At 40.4% G+C, this 25,084-nt stretch overlaps 1 protein-coding gene across 4 annotated transcripts in view; it reads right to left on the bottom strand.

Annotated features, from left to right (window-relative positions):
• Nucleotides 1-23,724, bottom strand: part of fam13b (family with sequence similarity 13 member B) — a 126,512-nt gene extending 102,788 nt beyond the window's left edge. For all 4 annotated transcript variants that reach the window (XM_080745997.1, XM_080745996.1, XM_080745999.1 and 1 more), the window contains exon 1: nucleotides 23,424-23,724. The gene's annotated coding sequence lies outside the window, so the exon portion shown is untranslated. The remainder of the gene's footprint in view (nucleotides 1-23,423) is intronic.
• Between the last annotated feature and the right edge of the window lie 1,360 nt (nucleotides 23,725-25,084).

Genomic DNA, 25,084 nt, shown 5'->3' with positions numbered 1-25,084 from the left:
GCTAAACAGAACGTTTTAGAATGGCTGTGTGTTTGGGTCCGTCTAGGCGGTGCCGTAATCCCACATATCATGCGCGACAACCTTCTGCTAGACAATGAGAAGCACTGTTCGAGAGAGACTGAGAAACAAGGAGATGGAAAAGGAAAGGAAGCAGGGAGGAGAGAAATTAGTCATTGGCAGATAAAAAGAGAAGACTGAAATAAGAGTGAGGGGAGCAGACAGAGAGATCTAGAATGTTGAAGACCATTTCATTGTTATGGTTTTGATTAGGGCTGTCACGATTATGACATTTTACATGACGATTAATAAGTCACTCAAATAATTATTGCGATTAACGATTTAATTGTGTGTTTGTCGTTGACAATTATATTTCTGTTTGGCTTTTAGGCTTTGAAGTTGCACATGGCATTCAAGAAACATAACTTAAATATACAAAGAAATTACAGACGTATCATTTTATACTTCAAACATAACCTAGCCGATCTACAAGCTCACAACGTGTCGCATTGCGACAGATCTGCTATTTCCGCTACTTTTTGAAAGTGTTTGTAACTATATTAACATTTCTCAGCATGGAAACGATTATGACGATTATGCCAAAATAATTGCGATTACCTCAAATAATAGCGATTAGACGATTATGTAATAATTGTGACAGCCCTAGGTTTCGATGTTTTCCTTCTTGTTCTTTCTAGTAAGGTCCGCTTTGCCCTCAATGCGTTGCAAATGTGCAGAACAAGCACCGTGTGTGTCCATCCGGATGCAGAACAAGCACCATGTGTGTCCATCCAGATGCATCACAAATCAGACTAGATTTCCATGAGCGATAGCAGACACCTGTACATCTGCTCTTATTCTGTATGTGTTGCACACTGAAGAGTTCCTGTGTGCAAAGAATCACATTCTTTTGAAACTCATTTACGCCTAGAATTATTGAATTTTTTAACTATTGAAAAATAGCAGATATACGGTGCCACGCTGCGAGCTTGTAGATCTGCTATTTTTGAAAAATCTTTAAAATTTGTGCAAATCTTTTAATATCTCATTTTTAAAGTGAACATTTAAAGTAACTAAAATATTTGCTTCTGGGGGGTCCCCGAAACAACATATTTTGAGACGGGGGTCGGCGGCCAAATACGTATAATTCTAGGGGTCCTTGACGTGAAAGAGTTTGAGCACCACTGACGTAGAAACATGCGTTTAAAAAAAAAAAAAAAAACCTTAGTAGGATTTAGAAGACACTTATAGAATCGGGTCAAAATCGAGTCAAAATTCAAATGTTTGAGATTTTTCAAAAATAGCAGATCTACAAGCTCGCAGCGTGGCACTCGGTGCCGCGCTGTGAGCTTGTATATCTGCTATTTTTCAATAGTTAAAGCATGAAATAATAATACGCAATAATGCGTATCCGGTCTAAATGGGTTTAGGACTCACATGGCCCGAGCAGACAATATGTAGTATATTAGTCATTTTATGGCTAATCAGTCATAAACAGATAGTGAATAACATCCCTAAACACATACTGTAGGAATTAAATGATTAATGTTCTCCACCAGGCCTGCTCACCCACCCAGGGCAGTGTCAGTTCAGTTGTGGGTGCAGCGTGGTTATACGTTAACCATGCATGCTACGGTACATGGGTAACGTGACGCTCTGCATCGCATGTAAACAAGACGCACAGACACACCCTTTTGTGTTAATGCGTGACTGTGACATAGACCAGGGGTTTTCAAAGTGGGTGACGGGGCACCCTGGGGTGCCGTGACGGCAGTTCATTTATTTGAACACTTGAAAAAATATATAAGTAAAAAAAATTTTTCAGTCAGTTCTAACCAAAATGGCTACTATCTCAACGTTTTCCTCGCAACATAATCACTAAAATATCGTCACTGTCAGGCAGAACCCTCGTATCTCCAAGTTTCAAATGTCTTTTGCCCTGCTTCATCATACAAGACCATCGCACAAAACTAGTGAAAACAGCCGATTTACAAGCACACAACGCCTCGCGATGTGAGGCGCGGTTATGTGCTTGTAGATCGGCTGTTTTCACTAGTTTAGTTCATTTTATAGATAATACAAAACAAACGGTTTTGGACATACAAGGTTTCCACCCGACAACGACGATATGCTATAAATATAAGGTGCTAGCCTGGGAGTGAAAATTATAATGTAGGGGTGCCTCGGATTAAAACAAGTATTTATGGGGTGCCCTGAGACCAAAAAAGTTTGACATAGACACATAACTTGCTGCAGATATCGTAGCCATTGTTTGTGATAATGAACTGTGCGGAATGTTGAATGAAGTAATTGCTTAATTGTTTAATTTAACCAAGTAAGGCAGTTAACTCATCCAGAGCCCAGGACATTAACGGATTAGGGGGTCCAGAGTGCCCCCTCCCGGCCCCATTAACGGCCATTGTCTTATTTTGAAGGCCAGAAGTCTAGACCGGAAGTACTTCCGGTCTGACGTCATCGGATCCTGCGACGGAACCGATCATTGTTTACGTGGTGCCATGCTGGATTGCATAGGAGCGTTTATACATGTGTTTTATAAGCGAGCATCTGCCTCCATCTTCGCTTCTAAAGTGTTGTTTTGAGATAATGGACATTAAAGATGAGATCGGCCGTCCACCTCAATGTTATGGGATGACTATTGTGTGCTCGTGGAGCCGTGATGATGACAAATCAGCGCGGATTTCGTCTCCGGAGCGTCGGCCATTGTACTAGGTATTTTTACTCGCCGTTACAGTAATATATTACTTTTCGCGCGACATCGCGCATTCGGCACTATACGTACTCTAGTACTTATTGCGTGACATCACGCGAAAGGCACTAGATGAGTTAATCAATAATGACACTCATTCACATTCACACACACAGACGACAGGGGTACCCAGCAAGGCACTAAGCTGCTCATTGGACAAGGCTAGGGTTTAAAACCCATTTAGGCCTAGAATTATTGAACGCTTTAACCAGTGAAAAATAGCAGATCTACAAGCTCACAATCTGGCCAGCCATCGTCAAAGAAAAGGTCCTTTTCACTTGAACTGGAGCTCAGTTAGTCTGTTCTTGAGAGACTACTATGTCAGTGGTTCTCAAACCTTTTCATGTGAAAGACCCCTGTAAAAAAATATTCATATCTCAAAATATTATAGTTCCAAGGACCACCCAGAAGCAAAATCGGAGTTACAAACGCTACAAAAAATAAATGTATTCAAAGATTTGCACACATTTTCACGACTTTTTCAAAAAAAGCAGATCTAAAAGCTGTATATCTGCTATTTTTCAGCAGTTAAAGGGATCCCTGGCTGATATAACGTAATACTTCTTATGGTTAATATGAGCATCAAATCAATATTTCAAATGTGTTTTTTGCACATGCATGCCATAAATTCCATAGGGATAGATCACACGTGACATTTATGACATCATCAACTTGCGACAGGTATTTCCCCTATTGAGTGAAAGATTAGCTATTTCTAGAAGAAATAAAATATTTAAGGTGTTTTTAATTTTACATTGTAGTTATAGAGGACAATTGTAATGTATTAAGACATATTTGTCGTATTAGCCAGGGATCCCTTTAAAGCAGTCAATAATTCTAGGCCTAAATGGGTTAAGTGTCTTACTGAAGGACAATTTGACACCAAGGAGTCATTGATCAATCCGGGAACCTTCCAATTAAGACCGCCGTCTCTGGACATACGTTACCCTCTTGGACTGAGATCAAACAAACGTTCCAACTCTGTCTCAAAATGTAAAAGATGCTCTGATATGAGCTCAGCCCACTGTCATCCGTGTCTGTCCAAATCTGTAGTCCTGCACAATTTTGACTTTACTTCTTTTTAAAAGGGGATATGGTGGTGAGGCAGCAAAATGGTAAAGCATGATAAAGTCAAATTTAGTCTTGTCAAAAATATCGATTTATCAAATTTTGAATATAGTATCGATTTTCAATATGACTTTTCCATAGAATCAATAATATCGATACTCAGTTTCTACCTCTCTTGTTGATTGAGACACGCATACAACATACTGTGTAATAGGCTAGTTACTATGAAAATACAGATTGCACAGCCTTATGTGTACTTAGAATGTGAAAACCTCAAAGGCAGGCTTGTGAAAGGTGCACTACCATCTACCTCAAAAAGTTCTGTATTTCTCTTTCAATTAAAATAAACATGTTTGCACTAAAAATCGTCGTGGTTGCGTGGTATCGAAAATGTTATCGAATATCGATATTTTTCCAAAATATCGTATCAAAGTTAGAAATCCAGCATCGTAACAACACTAGTCTAATTCAGAAGACAGCAAATGGAAATCCTTCCTACTTTGATGAGCAAATCTCTGGGTGTTGATGAATGTGCGCACAGGCAACTGCTGATGCCGATGGCTGAACCCTCTACATTCAACTGGCCTGGGCCGATGGCTAAACCCTCTACAGTCAACTGGCCTGGGCCGATGGCTAAACCCTCTACATTCAACTGGCCTGGGCCGATGGCTAAACCCTCTACATTCAACTGGCCTGGGCCGATGGCTAAACTGGCCTGGGCCGATGGCTAAACCCTCTACAGTCAACTGGCCTGGGCTGATGGCTAAACCCTCTACAGTCAACTGGCCTGGGCCGATGGCTAAACCCTCTACAGTCAACTGGCCTGGGCTGATGGCTAAACCCTCTACAGTCAACTGGCCTGGGCTGATGGCTAAACCCTCTACAGTCAACTGGCCTGGGCTGATGGCTAAACCCTCTACAGTCAACTGGCCTGGGCTGATGGCTAAACCCTCTACAGTCAACTGGCCTGGGCTGATGGCTAAACCCTCTACAGTCAACTGGCCTGGGCTGATGGCTAAACCCTCTACAGTCAACTGGCCTGGGCTGATGGCTAAACCCTCTACAGTCAACTGGCCTGGGCTGATGGCTAAACCCTCTACAGTCAACTGGCCTGGGCTGATGGCTAAACCCTCTACAGTCAACTGGCCTGGGCTGATGGCTAAACCCTCTACAGTCAACTGGCCTGGGCTGATGGCTAAACCCTCTACAGTCAACTGGCCTGGGCTGATGGCTAAACCCTCTACAGTCAACTGGCCTGGGCCACACGTCTCTGACCCAGAAACAAACAACACCCTGTGAACTTTGACCTCCTAGCTAAGCAAACCAACAGGAAGGGAATTAACGCCTGGCATTTGAGTGTTTTTGTGTGTGAGAGAGGGGGTCATTATTCGGAAAGGTACAAACATGTGCCATGAGCTCACACATGTGCACCTCACACAAAAAAATGTGTTTTGTTTGTGTGTGTGGGTGTGTGTGTGTGTGTGTGTGTGTGTGTGTGTGTGTGTGTGTGTGTGTGTGTGTGTGTGTGTGTGTGTGTGTGTGTGTGCGCTAGAGGTGGGACGTTCGCGAACGAATCGAGTCTCTTTGAAATGAACGATGGGATCCGGTTCGCAGTAGGGAGCCGTTCCTTTTGTAAATGAACAGTGGTGGAAAAAAAGTACTCAAATTCTTTACTTACAGTAAGTAAAAGTATCGATACTGCAATGTTGAAATACTCTGCCACAAAAGTCAAGTAGAAGTTCAGAAATTCAAAATGTAAAGTAGGCTACACAAGTATTGGTATCAAAATGTACTTAAAGTACCAATAGTAGAAAGTACTGATTATACAGAATGTCCGATTTCACAAGTTTTCCAATAAATAAAATGTAGAAAGATCATTAGAAAATAGCCGATCTACAAGCTCACAATGCGTCGCAACGCGACGCATTGTGAGCTTATAGATCGACTATTTTCAAATGGCAGAAATGTATATATGGCAAAAATGTATATCGGGTTTGAGTAGCCTAATTTGTAATCATAAATTCATAATCAAAATCAAAATCTACAAAGTAACTAAAATGAGCCAGTCTTTTGAACAGCTATTTGAAAGGAACGGATCCCCGAGATCGGGCTCACTTCAAAGAACCATAAATCCCATCTCTAGTGTGTGTGCACGCAGTACAAAAAGTATTAAGTTACCAGTGATTTCCAAAATATACATGCAAAATGCAGGATCTTTCCATGTCCACCGACAACACGCTGGTGGCTCCTGTTCCAACTGGAAGTGTTACTTCTTTAAATAACACATTGTCTACATGTTAGGCTTCATGTTTACCTGGTGTCCTGGTTACTTTTTCTAGCACTCAGGAGTAATTGTTTTCTTTGCACTCTGCCTGACTATTTACCATGTATCATTTGTGGACAACATTTTAAATCGCCAACGGTCTAAAGATTGCCTAATTTTTGTAATTGTACTCGCACGTTAGTGATGCGCGGATAGGCTTTTGAAGTCATCCGAATCCATCCGCGCAAATTAATTATCCGCCCATTATCCAACCGCATTAATCCAATTTATAAATCCGCATCCATCCTCATCCGCAACTTCAAAAGTATTATTATTATTATTACCCTTATTATTAGGCTAATATTATTTTCTGGTAGGCTATTCCCTGTTAGTTTTCTTAGTTGTGCGATCACAGAAATGCATTGATCTAGCCTACGGAATGTCTCCGTTCGTCTTTTTTCTCTCTTTTTTTTTTGAGTCGGTGCTGCGTCGATGCAGACAGACATGCAGGCAGACAGACAGACAGAGTCAGACACACGAGAGAGAGAGAGCGAGGGAGAGAGCGAAAGAGAGAGGAACAAGCACAACTTAGTGGGAAGTTTAACTTACCTACTGTACTTTACAATATGGACTATGGAGCTGAGAGATTCACTTTTTAGCGCAGCGACCAGAGGTAATGTGCGACGATGCATGCCGTGATGCCGTTGCCTTTAAGTGGACACAGCTGTTTAGTTTTATCGTGGACTGCACATTGCCTCATGAAAAATGATGGTTACTTTACAAATTATACAAAATAACACACACTAACACAGACACAAGCATACCTAGATTTAGCTTTTTGTTGATAGATATATTTGGCCATAATTAATTTCCTGCATTATTTCATCCGCGGATATCCGAAATTAATTAATAATTATATTTGACTGCACCGCGGATCACCGCGGTCCACCGCGGCTAAAACCGCTATCCGCGCATCTCTATCGCACGTGCACGCACAAACACACACATGCAAAATCATGGTCAGGTGTTAAATATACTACTTGATCCCGGCGTCCATATTCTGAGGGGAATACAAGCCAAAAATAGCAGATCTACAAGCTCACAACATGTTACTTACGACGCGTTGTGAGCTTGTAGATCAGCAAATCTTGCCGCGGACATTTGGAGAATACTGAAAAAAGAGGCCAGAGTTGCAACTCAGATGCATTTAAAGGAGCTATGGTCAACTTTTTCTTGAAAAACGGATGCTAAAATAAAAATAATGTTTCGAAAATATTTTATAAAAAAAATATGCTTCATATATGTGTTTCTGTTCAAAACATTTCCACAAAAAGTGTAAAATAATGATGAAATAATCATTTTGGCCTTTGTCAGACTGTTTACATCCTATCAATCCATATAAAAGAATAGACTAGGTCTAGGATGTAAACAAAGTGTCAGGCTGACAAAGGCCAAAATGATTTTTTTTTTTACATTTTTTGTGGACATTTTTATAACAAACTCATATATGAAGCATATTTTTTATAAAATATTTTCAGAAACATTATTTTTATTTTAGCATTAGTTTTTCAAGAAAAAGTTGACAGCTCCTTTAACTAATAATAGAGGGTTTAAGTGGTTAAAGCTCGTCCAAGAATTAGTTTGTGCAATATCTGTCACTGCCTCTCCCATACAAGCTAAATAGTAGACTAATAACTTAGCTACATGCTAGGGGTCAAGGGTCAAGGAGCAGATGTGGTCGAGACTAAAGCTCACGACATACTTCCAACCGCCATCTATTGTTTGTTGGGCTGGGTAGTCATTAACTACAACATGACATCTTTCAGAACTTCAGCAGTGACCGAAGGCCAATCCATACTCTCTCCGAAAGCGAACTTTTCGTCGGAAAAGGTCCGGTTCAACTACAAAATGACGTCATTCGCAACTTCTGAAAGCATTACCCCGAATTAAAGTTCGGAAAGCTGCACATGGCTGTTCTTGCACCTTCAACATGTTCAGACTAGCAGCCTGTAGCTGAGGAAAGTTCAGCTATTGGTCAGAACTTGACCAGCAGCAGTGTTAGTTTTGAAGAGACCAGAGGCGTCAATTGGGTATGGCAAGCTATGGCAGCTGCCATACCTTGGCTACCGGGGGAAATAATAAAATGTACTGTAATCGTGCCTGTTGCTAAGGTATGGAGGGCGCGCGTGCAAGACACCAGTCATGTTGCCATACCTTAGCTTTTTCTGAAGTGACGCCGCTGGAAGAGACATTGGCTGAGGAGGTTGGGAGGCACTAGTCTCACAAGCCAAGCAAAAAAAAAAGGTAAAAACACCTCTGTAATGCCTCAATCAGTGGCAAAGCATAAACACAACCTGGAAAGGGAAGGGAAATGGCAGAAACTACGTACATTTCTGACAGAATTTTCACAGCAATTTAAGAGGGACATCCAGCACCGGTTCCAGCGCTGGATGTTGACTAATGTACTCTGCTTAGCTTCACTGGCTTGAGACATGCTGTGGTGTTGCTAGGCAGATTCATTGAGATATTATGTGTGGCTCTATTATGATGAGTTCTGAGGCCTCTCCGAACTTCATTTGGTTTGGCAACTGAAAGTTCTTAATCAGTTGGACTCTCGCTGTCTTAACCCTGACACCAGCTGAGGTGAACATCAAAGAAATCCAGCAAAGCTTTTACTTTTACCCAAATAAATCCAAAGATTGTGCAAAGCTCGACATGTTTCAGCTCGTTATGTTCATCATTCTATCTATATTTCTGTTTCATCTACACATACTAGCAATAGCAATGTCTACCACTCTTGCAAGCGTTGGAGAAGTCTTAACATTTCTTAGGAGAACAATATAGGACAGGGTAGTTTACTTTAACAGATCTTGACCTTGCTGCACAGTAGCCACAACAGGATCTAAAGCTCACAAGATAAAGACAGAACACTACACAAACGCTTGTTATATTTCAACATTTAGTATAGCAAAAAAACAAATATACAATACAATCATGTTGTGTCTGTCTACCTGTTTATCTAACTGTCAACCTATTTTTGCCCATGACCTTTTGTCTGTCTGCATGGTCCAAAACCTCATTACTGCTCTTATTTGTATTTAATCGGCTGCCTCTGCTATCTGTCGCAAACAAAGCTACCTCTGATAGGGGCTCACGAACACATAATCAGATCACACAGACTACCAGACAGACAGACTAATGGCTCAAGGTTTATTTACAGTGCAGGAGCGATAGAGAGAAGGAGAGGGGATACACCTGTGGTATTTATCTGATCCAGAGAAGCCAATAGAGGCTAAAGAGGAGGCCACAAGGTGAGAGGCATGCAATGGTTCCTAAACCTATTCACTTGTGACCCAAAAGAGACATTGTATGTATCCCCGTGAACCCAAACTATTGAAAACAGCAGATCTACAAGTACAAGCACACAACGTGCCATGGTGTGTGCTTGCAGATCGGCTATTTTTACTACTTCTTAAAAAATAATCTAATTCATGGAATTTCTTTGATTCATTTCTTTGATTTCTTCATGAAACTACTGACATAAAAAAAATCATAGAATTTTGTTTTTAATTCATGAAAAATATAGCTTTTTTATGAATGTTTTTTGAAAATATTTCAAATAATAATTATTATTATAAGTGTGTGTGTGTGTGTGTGTGTGTGTGTGTGTGTGTGTGTGTGTGTGTGTGTGTGCAACAGCGCCCCTCCCTTAACATGTGTGGTCAGAAAAGGTTACTGCAGGCTACAGACACGGAGACAGACATACCCACACACACGGCCACGTATAGGGAGCTCCACACAGCTCCAAAAAACTAGGAAACAAAAAACAGAGGGACGCATAAAAATCTGTCTGCGACCCACAAATGGGTCTCGACCCAGTGTTTTGGGAAATGTGCTGAAAGAAACGATAGCAACGATAATAATAAGGATTATCCCATCCATAGACAGGATGATGACATGGAGGTCTACCAACCCCCAGGTGAACACCTTGATGACCTGTACTGTAACACTGCAGGAGTCTCTCCGCACCTCCACAGCACAATACATTATTATGCTATCAAATGATGAAACTATATGGTATCTATGGGTTGTGGGGGTCCCTGCTTCATCTCTTTCTTGACTAAGGGGTCCTTGGCCTGAAAAGGTTGAAGACCCCTGTCCTAAACCTATTCACGTGTGACCCAAAAGAGACATTGTATGTATCCCTGCGAACCCAAACTATTGAAAACAGCAGATCTACAAGTACAAGCACACAACGTGCCATGGTGTGTGTGCTTGCAGATCGGCTATTTTTACTACTTCTTAAAAAATAATCTAATTCATGGTATTTCTTTGATTCTTTTTGTTGATTTCTTCATGAAACTACTGACATAAAAAAATCATAGAATTTTGTTTTTAATTCATGATGAAAAATATAGCTTTTTTATGAATGTTTTTTGAAAATATTTCAAATAATAATAAAAAAAAACGAGATATAGGAAACAAAAAAACAGAGGGACGCATAAAAATCTGCCTGCCACCCACAAATGGGTCTCAACCCAATGTTTTGGGAAATGTGCTGAAAGAAACGATAGCAACGATAATAATAAGGATTATCCCATCCATAGACAGGATGATGACATGGAGGTCTACCAACCCCCAGGTGAACACCTCGATGACCTGTACTGTAACCTACTGTACTGTAACACTGGAGAGAAGCCTCTGGCAGGATGCCAAAGGCTTCTCTCCGCACCTCCACAGCACGGTGCAGGGACGTGCAGAGAATGTTAGAGAGGCAGGGGCCTAAAAGGGCCTTTTGGTGGAAATTTCGAAAATAGCAGACCTCCAAGCTCCCAACGCGTTGCTTGGAGGTCGGCTATTTCCGGTGCTTGATACTACACTGAACTAAGCATAATCAAGTCAATACTGGAGATGTGGAGTAAGGTATGGATTTCTACACAAAGAGTCTTTCAACATAAGATGCTGCATTCAAGTTCAGGAGAGTTTGGACAAGGCAATTCTCTTGAATGCTGCCTTCAGGTATGGCATGGAAAGAGGACATTTGTAGGGCTGTCACAGTTATTACATAATCGTCTAATCACAATTATTTGACATAACCGCAATTATTTTGTGATAATCGTCATAATCGTTTACATGTTGAAAAAATATTTATATATGTTCAAACATTTAAACAATAGTGGAAATAGCAGATCTACAAGCTCACAACGCATCGCGACGCGTTGTGAGCATGTAGATCGGCTATTTCTACTATCAATGTTCTTTTTGTGTGTAAAGTTGTCAAATATGTCCTTAATTTCTTTGTATGTTTAGGTTATGTGTCCTATCTGCCATGTGCAACGTCAAAGCCTACAAGCCAAACATAAATGTAATTGTCAACGACAAAAACACAATTAAATCGTTAATCGCAATTATTTGAGTGACAATTAATCGTCATGTAATCGTGACAGCCCTAGGAATTTGCATTTCTTTCACCATAGTAAAAAAAAACTGCATTCATTCATGGTCTGGAGAGGGCACACTTTACAGACCGGATAAAAGGGCAGGGGCTCAAGCCCCCTTTGATGTCTATTGTGTGCACGTGCCTGGCACGGTGTCCCTTTCACCTTTCCTTTGTTGTTCCATTCCAATAAAGACAAAATACAAAAGGGGAGTGGACTGCCCACTCTGCAGAAGAGAGAGAGGGGGAAAAGGACTAATAATACGGCAAGACACTAAAGAGTGGTTTGTCCTTGACTAGCAGCAGCATCAGCATCATCCTGCCCTAGCCTAGTTTGGCGGCTGCGCCCAGCCTCTCCTGTCAGTGATAAATTAAGCCATTCAGAACGGTTACTCAGTATTGTGTATTGTTATTTTACGCTTTAACTATTGAAAAATAGCAGATCTACAAGCTCACAGCGCGGCACCGAGTGCCGCGCTGCGAGCTTGTAGGTCTGCTATTTTTGAAAAATCGCGAACATTCGAATTTTGACCCGATTCTATAAGTGTCTTTTGAATCCTACTAAGGTTTTATTGGAAAACCTATGTTTCTATGTCAGCAATCTGGCCAGCCATCGTCAAAGAAAAGGTCCTTTTCACTTAGTTAGTCTGTTCTTGAGAGACTACTATGTCAGTGGTTCTCATACTTTCTCATGTGAAGTACCCCCAAAATTATATGTATTTGGCCACGGACCCCCCATCTCAAAATATTTAGTTCCAGGGACCCCCCATGAGCAAAATTTGAGTTACAAACCTTCACTTTAAAAATACATATATTCAAAGATTTGCACACATTTTCATGACTTTTTTTCAAAAATAGCAGATCTACAAGCTCGCAGCGCGGCACTCGGTGCCACGCTGTGAGCTTGTCTATCTGCTGTTTTTCAATAGTTAAAGCATAAAATAATGATACACAATACAGTGAGTGTACCCGTTCTGAATGGGTTAATAAGCACATGTCTTCGGGGGATAGGAACTTTACGAGGCCGCCTTATCCCCAGCCCTCGCCTGGCAACCACCACGCTACCTTCCTTTCTCACGTCACGTGTGCCTTTTTTTACATGCAAGAATCCAATCAAAGGAAGGGATATTCCTGCGTCATCACAACGTACCGTATGGCATACAGAATACTGAAGGGTGGAACTGAAGGAGAAGTCAGAAACCGGTGGGAGGGGCCTTGTGTGCTGGGCAGAGCACATTTAGAAACACACACAGCTTCTTCAGGGCGCTACAGAATTGTGCATTCCTAATTATTTATATATAGACGCAAGGTAGCGAAGATAATATTCTAATCTGGCCAATAGTGGCTCAGCATGCTAAAGCCTCACACCCTGACCAGGTTTCGCCCAGGAACAGCATGTACCAGTGTTGATTTTGACAGCAAATGTTGATTTAGTTTTGGTCATAGTCCTTTGAATAAGATTTTAGTCATCAAAAAATGTTTACGTTTTAGTCGAATAAATATTTTAGTGACCTACAGTTGATTTTGTCGACTAAAACGTATTTTGGCGGGCCATGGTGGTGTCGTAATGCCCTGATTTTACGCTCACACCGCGTTGTGAGCTTGTAGATCTGCTAGTTTGCGTTGTGAGCTTGTAGATCTGCTATTCTTCTCTCTCATATTCCATATTATATTATCTACTTTGCAAATGTGGCACAAATAATCATTGATACACTGTTGCCTACTCTGGTCACACTGGACGCGGCCCCTGCAAATGTGGGAGTGGAATCATAGATAGAGCCATTTGAATTTGGTGTTTGCGTAAATTTGCCTGTCTTCCTGTTCTTGCTATCTGGGTGAAGGGTCACGTACGTAGCGCTGCCGCGCCGCCCGAGGGCTGATTTGAATCAAAGATTTCTTCATCCTTCCCGCCACAAGGAACTCCATCCAGCCAGCTCCAATGTCAACACCTAAGGCACAATATTGTATTTATTTTGTGACAATGACACATTTTAGAACCGGATTTCGCTCGTGGCCCTACTAACCTCCTTATGTAATGTATGTTGCCGTTTAAGCATAACCTAGGGCTGTCGCAATTATTACATAATCGTCTAGTCGCAATTATTTGACATAATCGAATCGCCATTATTTTTCATAATCGTGAATGTTGGAAAAATGTTGGAAAGAAATAGTGGGAATAGCAGATCTACAAGCTTGTAGATCGGCTACTTCCACTATCAATGTTCTTTTTTAAGTATAAAGTTGTCAAATATGTCCTTCATTTATTTGTATATTTAGGTTATGTGTCATATCTACCATGTGCAACTTCAAAGCCTAAAAGCCAAACAGAAATGTAATTTTCAAAGACAAAAACACAATTAAATCGTTAATCGCAATTATTTGAGTGACTAATCGTCATGTAAAATGTCATAATCTTGACAGCCCTAGCATAACCGAATTTGTATAGTACATGGTGATATTACAGACTGAATTAGTAGCTTGTTTGTGTATTTTGGATGAAATTACATAGGGTGGTGGCGGTGTGGTTCCACTGCTGCTATAATAACCAAGACGAGTACTTTGAGCGGATCACCCTTAGCAGAGCTCAGCCACCCTGTCTGAGACAATGACATTCAACCTTATTGATTCGGTATTGACGCCATCTCTCCCTCTCTCTCTCCCTCTCATACGAATGGAAATTTCCACACGCCCGGCAAGCTCAATAACAGCCAATACACTTTGCCTTTGCCGTGCTGGAGGAGATATCGCTCGCTGTCTCGAGCTTGTTTTATTTCAGATGCAAAGCTGCATAATTAATAATGAGGTGACACAACGATGAAATGAGGCTACAATACAGTCATGTCAATCAACATTTCGTCATGTCTGTAATTGAAAGAAAAAAGGAATTGCTTCAGTAAACTGGAAAACACCTAGGACTCAATTAACATGGGAGCAAATAGCTTACACAGGACAGAGCGCGTCTCCTCACACCCATCCGTGTGCATGTGTAAACAATAGATTCAAACGGCAGCTGTGAGACAATAAGCTGACAACTGAGCGCAGCGGGCTCCATGTAAACAGAGTGACACGGCAAACAGTGACGGTGCATAATCATCCAGGGCTCGGTCTGACAGCACATACAGGAAATAAGCTGCTTAACGAGAGCCTCAAGACCACACACTACATAATCTACAGTAAGATAACGAAGGTGCAGCTTTTGGTGTAGGCCAGGGCAGTAGGGCTGTCACAGTTATTACATAATCGTCTAATCGCAATTATTTGTACATAATCGTGATTATTTTTAATAATCGTCGTAATCGTTTCCATGTTGAAAAATGATCATATATTTTTTTTTAAAAGTCAAAAATAGTGGAAATAGCAGATCTGCAAGCGATCGATCTATAAGCTCACATAGATCGGCTATTTCCACTATCAATGTTCTTTTTTAAGTATAAAGTTGTCAAATATGTCTGTAATGTCTTTGTATGTTTAGGTTATGTGTCATATCTGCCATGTGCAACTTCAAAGCCTAAAAGCCAAACAGAAATGTAATTGTCAACGACAAAAACACAATTAAATCGTTAATCGCAAATTATTTGAGTGACAATTAATCGTCATGTAAAATTTTATAATCGTGACAGCCCTAGCCAGGGGTGTCCAAGGTGCAGCCCGGGGGCCAAATGCGGCCCGATGACATATTTAACCCATTCAGAACGGGTACACACCCCCATCTCAAAATATTTAGTTCCAGGGACCCCCCAGAAGCAAAATTTGAGTTACAAACGTTCCCTTTGAAAATACATATATTCAAACCCATTTAGGCCTGACCTAAGCTTTCTGAAAAATGTCAAATATTATTCAAACATTTCAAAAACAAATATGTTGCTAAATACTGTACATATACTGTACTACACTAAAATGTGTTGGTTTCCCCTCCTGGTGTAGGCCTATGCTCAGCACAATGCTAATTTCCACTGCTACTTATGTGTGCTGGCTATCTTATTCTTGAAATTTGGGGACATTTTGCACAAAACCCAGAGTGGGAAAAGATGTTGACCCCAACATCTTAGCCAGTTTAGAAGCACCAAGCATGTTTTGTCATCAACAACCTGTGCATGAAAAGTGACTATATCATCACTGTTACCTCATATGTTCAAAACTGTTACATTTCAGGATTCAAATAAAAAAATAGCAAAAACAGAAGACCTACAAGCTAAAAACTTTGAGTGTTTTTGAGCTTTTTGAACATTTGTTTTTTTTCTTTTATTTTTCCCCCCCACATCATTTCCTCAGCCAATGCCCAAATCCATAAATGGAGGTAAGAAGAAATAAAATAATCATAATAAACTTGACCTGACACCAGACGCCAGTAATAATACAATAGTCGTATTCACCGTCTGTAAACAGCCATTACCAAGCGTGTGATCTGATATTTTCAGTGGTTCTCTCAACTTGGGAGGCTGAGAGTTTGGTTCCACACACATCTCACCACCCAGGTGATGAGATGTTAGTCTATTCCCTTATTTTATATACAGACAAATGTTTTTAATCTGACAATTATCATTATTATTATTTTATAAAGCATATTTGGTGTCTCTACACCAGGGGTGGGCAACTTTAATGATGGTGAGAGCCACTATATTTCCACCTTCACTCCAGAGGGCCACAATGCATTTTGCTATGTCCTACTTTGTCATTCTAGTATCTCATACAAAAGAAAAAATAGCAGATCTACAAGCTCAAAACGCATCGCGCTGTGATGCGTTTTGAGCTTGTAGATCGGCTATTTTTTTGCTTCTTTTGAATTGGAATCCTGAATAATGTTGTTGTTAATTTGAATTGGAATCCTGAAATGTTACATTTTTATTTAATTTAAAACACATTTAATTATATAGTCATGTTAACTTCATGAACTAAAAAAAATGCATTTTAGCACTACTAAACTAGTCATTAAGCTACTAATATAGACTAAAGGAATTAAAGCAGGTCATGTTTGGAATTGTAAAAGCTGAAATCAATAATATATCAGTATTCCGGTATCAACCTGAGGGCCGCATTAAGTGAAGTTGGGGGCCGCATGTGGCCCCCGGGCCGCCAGTTGCCCATACATGCTCTACACACTGTCTGCATATTCATACTGCAGGTCTTGAGGTGTTATCTGTTCTTATTTCAGTAGTGCTTAACAATAACATTTTAAAGCAAAATATCAACTGCTAGAGAAATTACTTCATTACCTTGACTATTATTAACACGAGTGCAGCCAACCGAGGTAAAACAAGGCAGTGATGTTACTAGGTTTTCAATGTAATGGGTCCCGGGACCCACAGGTGGTCATTCAAATGGGTCCCAGAAAGGTTTTATGAGTCCTTAATACAATGTTTTCGGGCGCTGTGAGCTTGTAGATCGGCTATTTTCAAAATGTTTGCCTATTTCTTATATTTATTTTACAATTTGGCTAATGTTTGAACTTAGAACTAGGATTTCTAAATACACTAGGCTAGTGGCTACAGACACCATTTAATTATATTTATATCACTGGGACCCCAATTTATATTAAATGTTAAAATACTAGAGTACAAATGGAACAGGTCCATTTGGTTCCATTTGTTCACCGAGTTACAGACCCATAAAGTTCTATTTGGTTCCTAACTATCATTTATCTGGGGACCCCCTGGAACTCCCTCAAGGACCCAGGACCCCACTTTGAGAACCACTAGTGAAAATAGTTTTTAGCTGTTCCAGGTTTAACTGATAATAAATCTTTACAGTGTTTATCTTACACAATACATTAAAAAACGAATTAAACTATCTAAACTAATATAGCAACTTAAGTAGAAGAAGTAAATTATTTTAACATGGACTCCAATGGAGGCGCATCCCCGCACGTAATGACATCACTGCAAGGCCAAAGCCACAGCAAGACCAAACACCAATGTCAACTGTTAAACAATTTGTGTTGGTTGCTTGATTCATTGATTCATTTATTATTTTCCATTGATCATTTTCCCCTTACTAATAAAAACAACCCTGGTCTGAGTTTCAAATCAAAATACCGTTGGCTTGTTAGTACCAGTGTTGTTTTTGACAGCAAATTTTGATTTAGTTTTAGTCATAGTCTTTTGAATAAAATGTCATTTAGTTTTAGTAATAATTTAGTCATCTTAAACGTTTTAGTTTTAGTCTAATTTTAGTCTACTAAATATCATAAGATTTTAGGCGACTAAATCTACAGTTGATTTAGTCAACTAAAATGTATTTTGGCAGGCCTTGATGGCATCGTAATGACTGATTTTACACTTGGTTGCGTGCTGAAAATAGCAGATCTGCAAGCTCACAACGCGTTGCACAGAGCTTGTAGATCGGCTATTTTCAGCACACAACACCTGAGAGCAACCAAACATAAAATGACTCTCTTCTCCACTAGTTCCTCCCTAACATTTTAGTCTAGTTTTTATTTTGTTGACGAAATTGTCAATATATTTAGTCTTAGTAACGCATTCGACAAACATTTTTCGTCATAGTTTTAGTCAACGAAATCAACACTGGTTAGTATGATTGGTAATTTAATGTACTACAGTATATTGTCGATTGAAGGGAAGATCGCTCCCTATGCCAAGAAACATGTCTGACTGAGCTCCTGCATAGCGTATCTGTCCCTCTATGTGTCTCTATCTTTGGTCTTTGGATAGCTTTCAGCAGATGCTAGCAGGTTGCAAGCCATTTAAAACCTGCTGAGGCTTCTGTTCAGATTACGCTCAACTACAGTAACCAACAAACCAGCTGCCCTGCAGTCTGCTCTAGATCCTCAACCCGGAGCTCAACCTGACAACACGAGAGTTGGTGCAACAGCCTGAAATGTAACTAGGGGTGGGAGATATGGTGATAATTATCGTTGCGACGATACAATGTGTCCACGATATGCCTTTTTCAGAGGTATCGTATATATCGTGATACAATGAGGGAGCCTTGTAAATACAGAGATTCATTGCAGAATTCAATTTAAACCTGCATTTTGGTCAAAATCATCAGTTCTCAAACTTTAAAATGTCAAGGTCTCCACTTTAATGGACCCTTACGGGTCCATTTGGTTTCATTTTGTATACTGTCAGAGTTACATACTTTTTTTCAAGTAACTTGAAAAATAACCACAAAAACCAACGTGAAAAAGAATCGTGATAAAATCATGTATCGTGATATACAGCTTGGGAAAATATCGTGATATTGTATTTTTCCATATCGCCCATCCCTAAATGTAACGTCAATATTTTTTCAATTAACTGTGCAGCCCTACACTAATAAATAAGAATCTTTTCCAGAATTCTCAATTATTTCAGCTGTCAAAGGTCCATCTCCATTTACAGGACCTTTTGGGCTGGGTCAGCGCCATACTGCTGTGAAACTCTGCAGCTTTCAGGGGGCCTTTATGCCCCCTTATTCAATCCTATCTAGCTTAACCCGTTTAGGCCTAGAATTATTGAATGCTTTAACCAGTGAAAAATAGCAGATATACAAGCTCACAGCGCGGCACCGAGTGCCGCGCTGCGAGCTTGTAGATCTGCTATTTTTGAAAAAGTCGTGAAAATGTGTGCAAATCTTTGAATGTATGTATTTTCAAAGTGAACGTTTGTAACTCAAATTTTGCTTCTGGGGGGTCCCTGGAACTAGATATTTTGAAATGGGGGTCCGTGGCCAAATAAATATCATTTTGGGGGTCCTTCACATGAAAAGGTTTGAGAACCACTGACATAGTAGTCTCTCAAGAACAGACTGAGCTCCATTTAAGTGAAAAGGACCTTTTCTTTGACGATGGCTATAGCCAGATTGCTGACATAGAAACATAGGGTTTTCAAAAAAAACTTAGAAGGATTCAAAAGACACTTACAGAATCGAGTCAAAATTCTAATTTTCACGATTTTTCAAAAATAGCAGATCTACAAGCTTGCAGCGCGGCACTCGGTGCCGCGCTGTGAGCTTGTATATCTGCTATTTTTCAATAGTTAAAGCATAAAATAATGAAACACAAAATGTGTACCCGTTCTAAATGCGTTAACACACAGTAAGTTCACGCTCTAAGTTTCAACAGCAAATATATTGATAAAGCAGCATCCACCTCTAGTCTTCAGCACATTACTGCCCTTGCACTTAGATTATATTAAAGATCCTGGTGGGAGGTATTGTGCTCAAACACCTTGACAAGAGGTGCTGCCTGAAACAACTTGAGTAAGAGAGGGGCTGTCTAAAACAACATGACAAGTTAATGTGCTGCCTGAAACAACCTGACAAGAAGCTACTCAACACCTTAAAATCAACACAGCCTAAAATGAAAGTAGAAGAACAAAACACTACACACTTAGTGGCATGGAATACGCAGAATTATGTAAGCGGTCCTGATTACTTTTGCTGAGTATTGTAATCATAAGTCATGATTAATTTATTGGTGATGATGGGAGTAAAAAGGTGTTTTTAATAATGTTCTTATACTGTACATACCACATTGTGGTCCAAGACACTTGTCGGACAGGTTTGAGGAAGAACTAAAGAGCAGGGGATAAATTCAATAAAGATCTGGTAATGTGGACGACTGGACGTGGGTCTAGCCATAAGAGATGTTTGGACAACATTTGATTTAGCTTGGCCCCAGTTCTGCACAGTGCAGAACAACCACATACTGGCCTAGCAACAACAATCCCACACAGCAGGAGCCTGGTTAGTTATGACACACTGTGTGCGTGCGTGCGTGCGTGCGTGCGTGTCTCATATCACTCCTGGAGCCTGAAAAGTCATTACAATGCATACGTGCCTATGTGTGTTCATTCGGTTGAAAGCCTATAGATTGTTCTTTGTCTCACTGGAGGACAAGTGGATAATAATTAAACTGCCTTTGCTCTTGAGTTTTGACTAATATACTTGCTGATAAAGCCAACCTCCCACAGACCACAGGTCCCACTGACCTAAAATTAGGCCTTTAATACCCAAATAGGGGGATTCCATTCTGCAGACTGGTTTTACCTTGCTCATATTACTCTCTATAACAGTATTTGTTTAACCAATGGAACAGGGCCCTATGGTATTATTAAAATCATTAGCTTCTATAATAGTCACTAAATGTGTCTTAGGAGAACAAATATTAAATTGAGTCCCAGGCTGAAAATGCTTGAGAAATGAGAACCTGAACATTTTTTACTCTAAGCTGCAATCCAACAGTAACTACCAGTAAGACTCCCTAATTGGGAGATAAGCGTCTATGTTCTTTAAATCAGATAAACCTTCTCTCTAAACTACAATAGGAATAATTAGAATACTTTCTTATATCTTGCTTTACATGTTTGTTTTTCTAGGCAGGTTGCCCATTTCAGCCAATAATCCAGTTGCAGAAAATAGCCAATTTTCAACCAACCTCATCACGTTTTATGTGTTAAAAATCAGTCCTTCTCACCCGATAAATAACACGTCTGTACGACAAAGTATAATAAATCAGGCTTCACACTTACTGCCCCAATAATTGCCCAATTTATCACCACCTTAACGCAGGCTCCGAGCACTACACGGTTATTACACCTTATTACATCAGATTCTAAGCTTTACGGTAGACCACAACAAACAGTCTGGGTAACAACACGTTGTTCAACATCAGCACCACAGCTACAGCTGACCTTTGCTACAGTACATTGACAGTATAATTTGTTGTCTTTTACACAACAACCAAGCTCTCTGTTCACATCTATATAGTTCACCTTTATCGAACTGTGGGCATGTTTTAAAACTAAAACATCAGTAGGCCTACATCATCTTAAAGATTTTTGTTTGTTTGTTTTTTACTAAATCCAGCTTCCAGCACCTTATATGAGATACTTCAATGGATTCCAATGGAAATAAGCTTTGTCTTTTGCCTCTTTTCTAGGATCTCCTTTTAGTTGACCTTGTACCAGTGAACTGTACCGTCATGAAACTGTACCTTTTTCTAGGCAAACTTCTAATAAAATCTTCAATCAATCAAACCTTTCACCATTAGTTTTGCCGCTGTTGTAACAATATTTAATAGCGTATGTTCTACTATAGCCTATACAGTAGCCTAGTAGTGTTACAACGTCGCTATTACGCCATACGAACAGAACCTCCAATCACGTCCCCCGATCCGATTATGCAATGAGCGGTCAGACAACGGAGGCAGCATCGATGGCAGATTAAGAATAGACAGCAACAGACAGAAGTCACTTCCCACTTGTTACATGTTAATGTAATGCTCAATCACACGTGTTTGCCAACATTTTGACCTCAGCTACACGTTTGTGTCATCAAGACAGCAAAACTGTAACTGTCCACATCAAACTAGAACATTCCAATGCACAGGTCTCCTCCCTGCAGAGCAAATTAAATGGTACCAATCTCGCCTCAAACCACCAGGAAAGAAAATGAAACTATATGGAAAACACGTCCTTTTCCACAGAAACGAAACTGTATCCAAAACTGTGACTAAAGGTGTTTTGTTTCGTTCTTTCCTATTATATTTTCTTCCCCCATGCAGCATCCATCTACATTTGAAGCCTTCAAGACCTTGGGAGTAGAAATGTGAAAGTACTAAATGGTTTAAACTACATTAGTATGCAACATGATGATCATGTTGGATGGAAACATGTTGAATGTGTGCTGAATGTGTGGAGCATATTTCAAAAACTACAGTCGGTTAAACAAGTATAATAATAATAATCCCCCCGAGTCCGCCCTCTCTGTATTTCTAGGTAAAGCCACAACCACTCGTCAGCAACGGCGTCACTTCAGAAAAAGCTAAGGTATGGCAACATGACTGGTGTCTTGACACCAGTCATGTTGCCATACCTTAGCAACAGGCACGATTACAGTAGGTCTACATTTTATTATTTCACCCTGTAGCCAAGGTAAGGCAGCTGCCATAGCTTGCCATACCCAATTGACGCCTCTGCTCGTCAGTAAAGGAGAAGCACAGCACAGATGTGACGGCTTCTCTAGCTTGCTAGCTAGCCACCGTTAGCTCCAAGTTGAAAACAATGAACCCTTCTGGGAGCAGTTGACTCGATAAAAAAGGGTGGATACAACCGTTAAGTTGGTTGTGGTCGGCAAATTAAGTGCCTATAACTCCACAATTACACCAATAAACACAGTTAACGTATAAAACTGAAACCGACCGAAATAAATAAAAGCTACACGCTCACTGGCGTTAGCCTAGCATGGCTACTAGCAGAAAGTAGCTCGTAAGCAGTGGTGGAAAAAGTCATTTTTTTTACCTATTTAAGTAAAAGTATCAATACTGCTAGAAGTCTGGAATTCAAATTGTACTTGAGTAAAAGTACAAGATTATTGGCATCACAAACAAATGCACTTAAAGTACCAAAAGTAGAAAGTTAATCATTGTGCAGAATGTCCCATTTCGAGATTCCCAATGTGTAAATCATCTTTTGAAAATAGCAGATCTACAAGCTCACAATGCGTGTTTCAAATGGCCGAAATGTAGGATATATAGGGCAAAAGTGGTTGATATATTTGTAATAATATAATACAAATAGAATCAAAAAAAGTAACTAGTAATTAACTTAAGTTCTCAAATAAATATAGTGGAGTAAAAGTAAATATTTGGATATCGGAAATACTCAAGTAAATACCTCAAAATTGTACTTAGGTACAGCACATGAGTAAATGTACTTAGTTACTTCACACCACCGCTAGCAGACAGTAGCTGCTGGTAAGCTGGTCAGTTGAAGCAGTTTACTCTATATGTCGTCGTACGGCGGTGTCGCTCACACACACACAAATAATAAAGAAATGCAGATGTACAAGCTCACGACGGGCCGCGGACGCAACGCGCGGAGAGCTTGTACATCTGCTGTTTTTGCAGGCTATAGCCCGAGGAGGTACTGTACTATAGTGACTGTACCTACCAGGGTTCAATGGAACAGCAGCAACGGACGGATCAGCCTCAAGAAGATGCAGGAATGCTCCTGCTTGTTGTTTCTTGTTGGCTGGACGATCTGCAAAACGGACGACGGACGACAACTTCTTCGGTCAATCGATCGATCGGTCAATGTAACGTAACGCAAAACAACGTTGAAGACATAATAATCACACTACTATGCAGGGCTGGAAGATGAAGAAAGAAAGCGGTTGGCGATGTTGTGTGGTTCCTGTTATCTTGCTGTCGTCGGTCGGAGACGATCGGATGCCGTTTCGTTTCGTTTGCAGCAGCAGCAGGTCGCTCGCTCTCCACATACAGTACACACCCACAGCCACAAGAGATGGAGCTGCCAAAGTCTCTGTCCCCGCCTCCCCGTGGAAACACGCGCTCACTGACACTGCGCACGCGCGCACACACATACACACATGCTGCCAGGAATGCGTGTAGGCTGTCATGCACGCGCGCGCACACCATTTGACACTTTCTGTCAGATACAATGCAACCCATTGTCATTGTCTCATTGAACATTACAGCATACATTTTATATTATATTATAATTCATGAATGCAGTGTAGCCTACTTTTTTTCCCCTTTTTTTGGGGGGTGGTGCTCAAAAGGGGGGTGGTGCTCCTGGAACAGGAGCTATAGCTCCAACATCTGGCTTTGTCCGGTAAAAAAAAAAAAACGTGTTAAAAATGTCAGTGGCATGTTTGGGTTTAAGTAAACTGAAGTGCGGGCTAAATCAGGCCTATGGCCTATATCCTTGCACAGACGGCGGAAACGTGTTAACTTTTTTTTACTTGATTCAATATTTAGATATTTGATTTACATTCCTTTAAACTTTACACTTGCATTAGCATTAACATTTGCATTAGCATTTTTAGCATTAAAATTTGCATTACAATTTTTTACATTTATAACATTAGCATGTTTAGCATTAGCATTTCTAACATTAGCATTTTTAGCATTAGCATTTTTAGCATTAGCATTACATTTGTTAGCATAAACATTTTTTAGCATTAGCATTTTTTACATTAGGATTAGCATTTTTAGCTTTAGCATTAGCGGTTAGCCGTTAGGTGTGTGGGACCACCCACCAAGTTTGAGACCAGTAACATGTTGGGAAGTGGAGTTATGGATGTTTAAAGCTCAGCCAATAGGAAGAGGGGGCGGGGTTTCAGCAATTATATCTCATTCCTATTGGCTGTCTAAGTACACACAGCGAGTTTCGAGACGGTACCATTCTGCAAACTGGAGTTATAATTGTTTAAAGCTCAGCCAATAGGAAGACAGGGGCGGGGCTTAAGAGGGGTCGGGGCTTAAGTAAAAAATTCCTATTGGCCGTCTAACTTCAGACAGCAAGTTTCGAGACGGTACCATGCTGCAAACTGGAGTTAAGGATGTTTAAAGCTCAGTCAATAGGAAGACAGGGGCGGGGCTTAAGAGGGAGTGGGGCTTAAGTAAAAAGTCCCTATTGGCTGTCTAGAGTCCAGACACAGAGTTTCAAGACGGTACCATTCTGCAAACTGGAGTTAAGGTTGTTTAAAGCCCAGCCAATAGGAAGACAGAGGGGCGGGGCTTCAGCAATTACAGTTTGTCCTAATTGGCCGGAACAAGTCCAAAGTCGTGTGAGCGTTTTAAAGTGTA

The sequence above is a fragment of the Nannobrachium achirus genome (assembly GCF_963921795.1).
Source record: "Nannobrachium achirus genome assembly, chromosome: 17".
Lineage (NCBI taxonomy): Eukaryota > Metazoa > Chordata > Actinopteri > Myctophiformes > Myctophidae > Nannobrachium > Nannobrachium achirus.
This window is presented reverse-complemented; position numbering and strand designations above follow the sequence as displayed.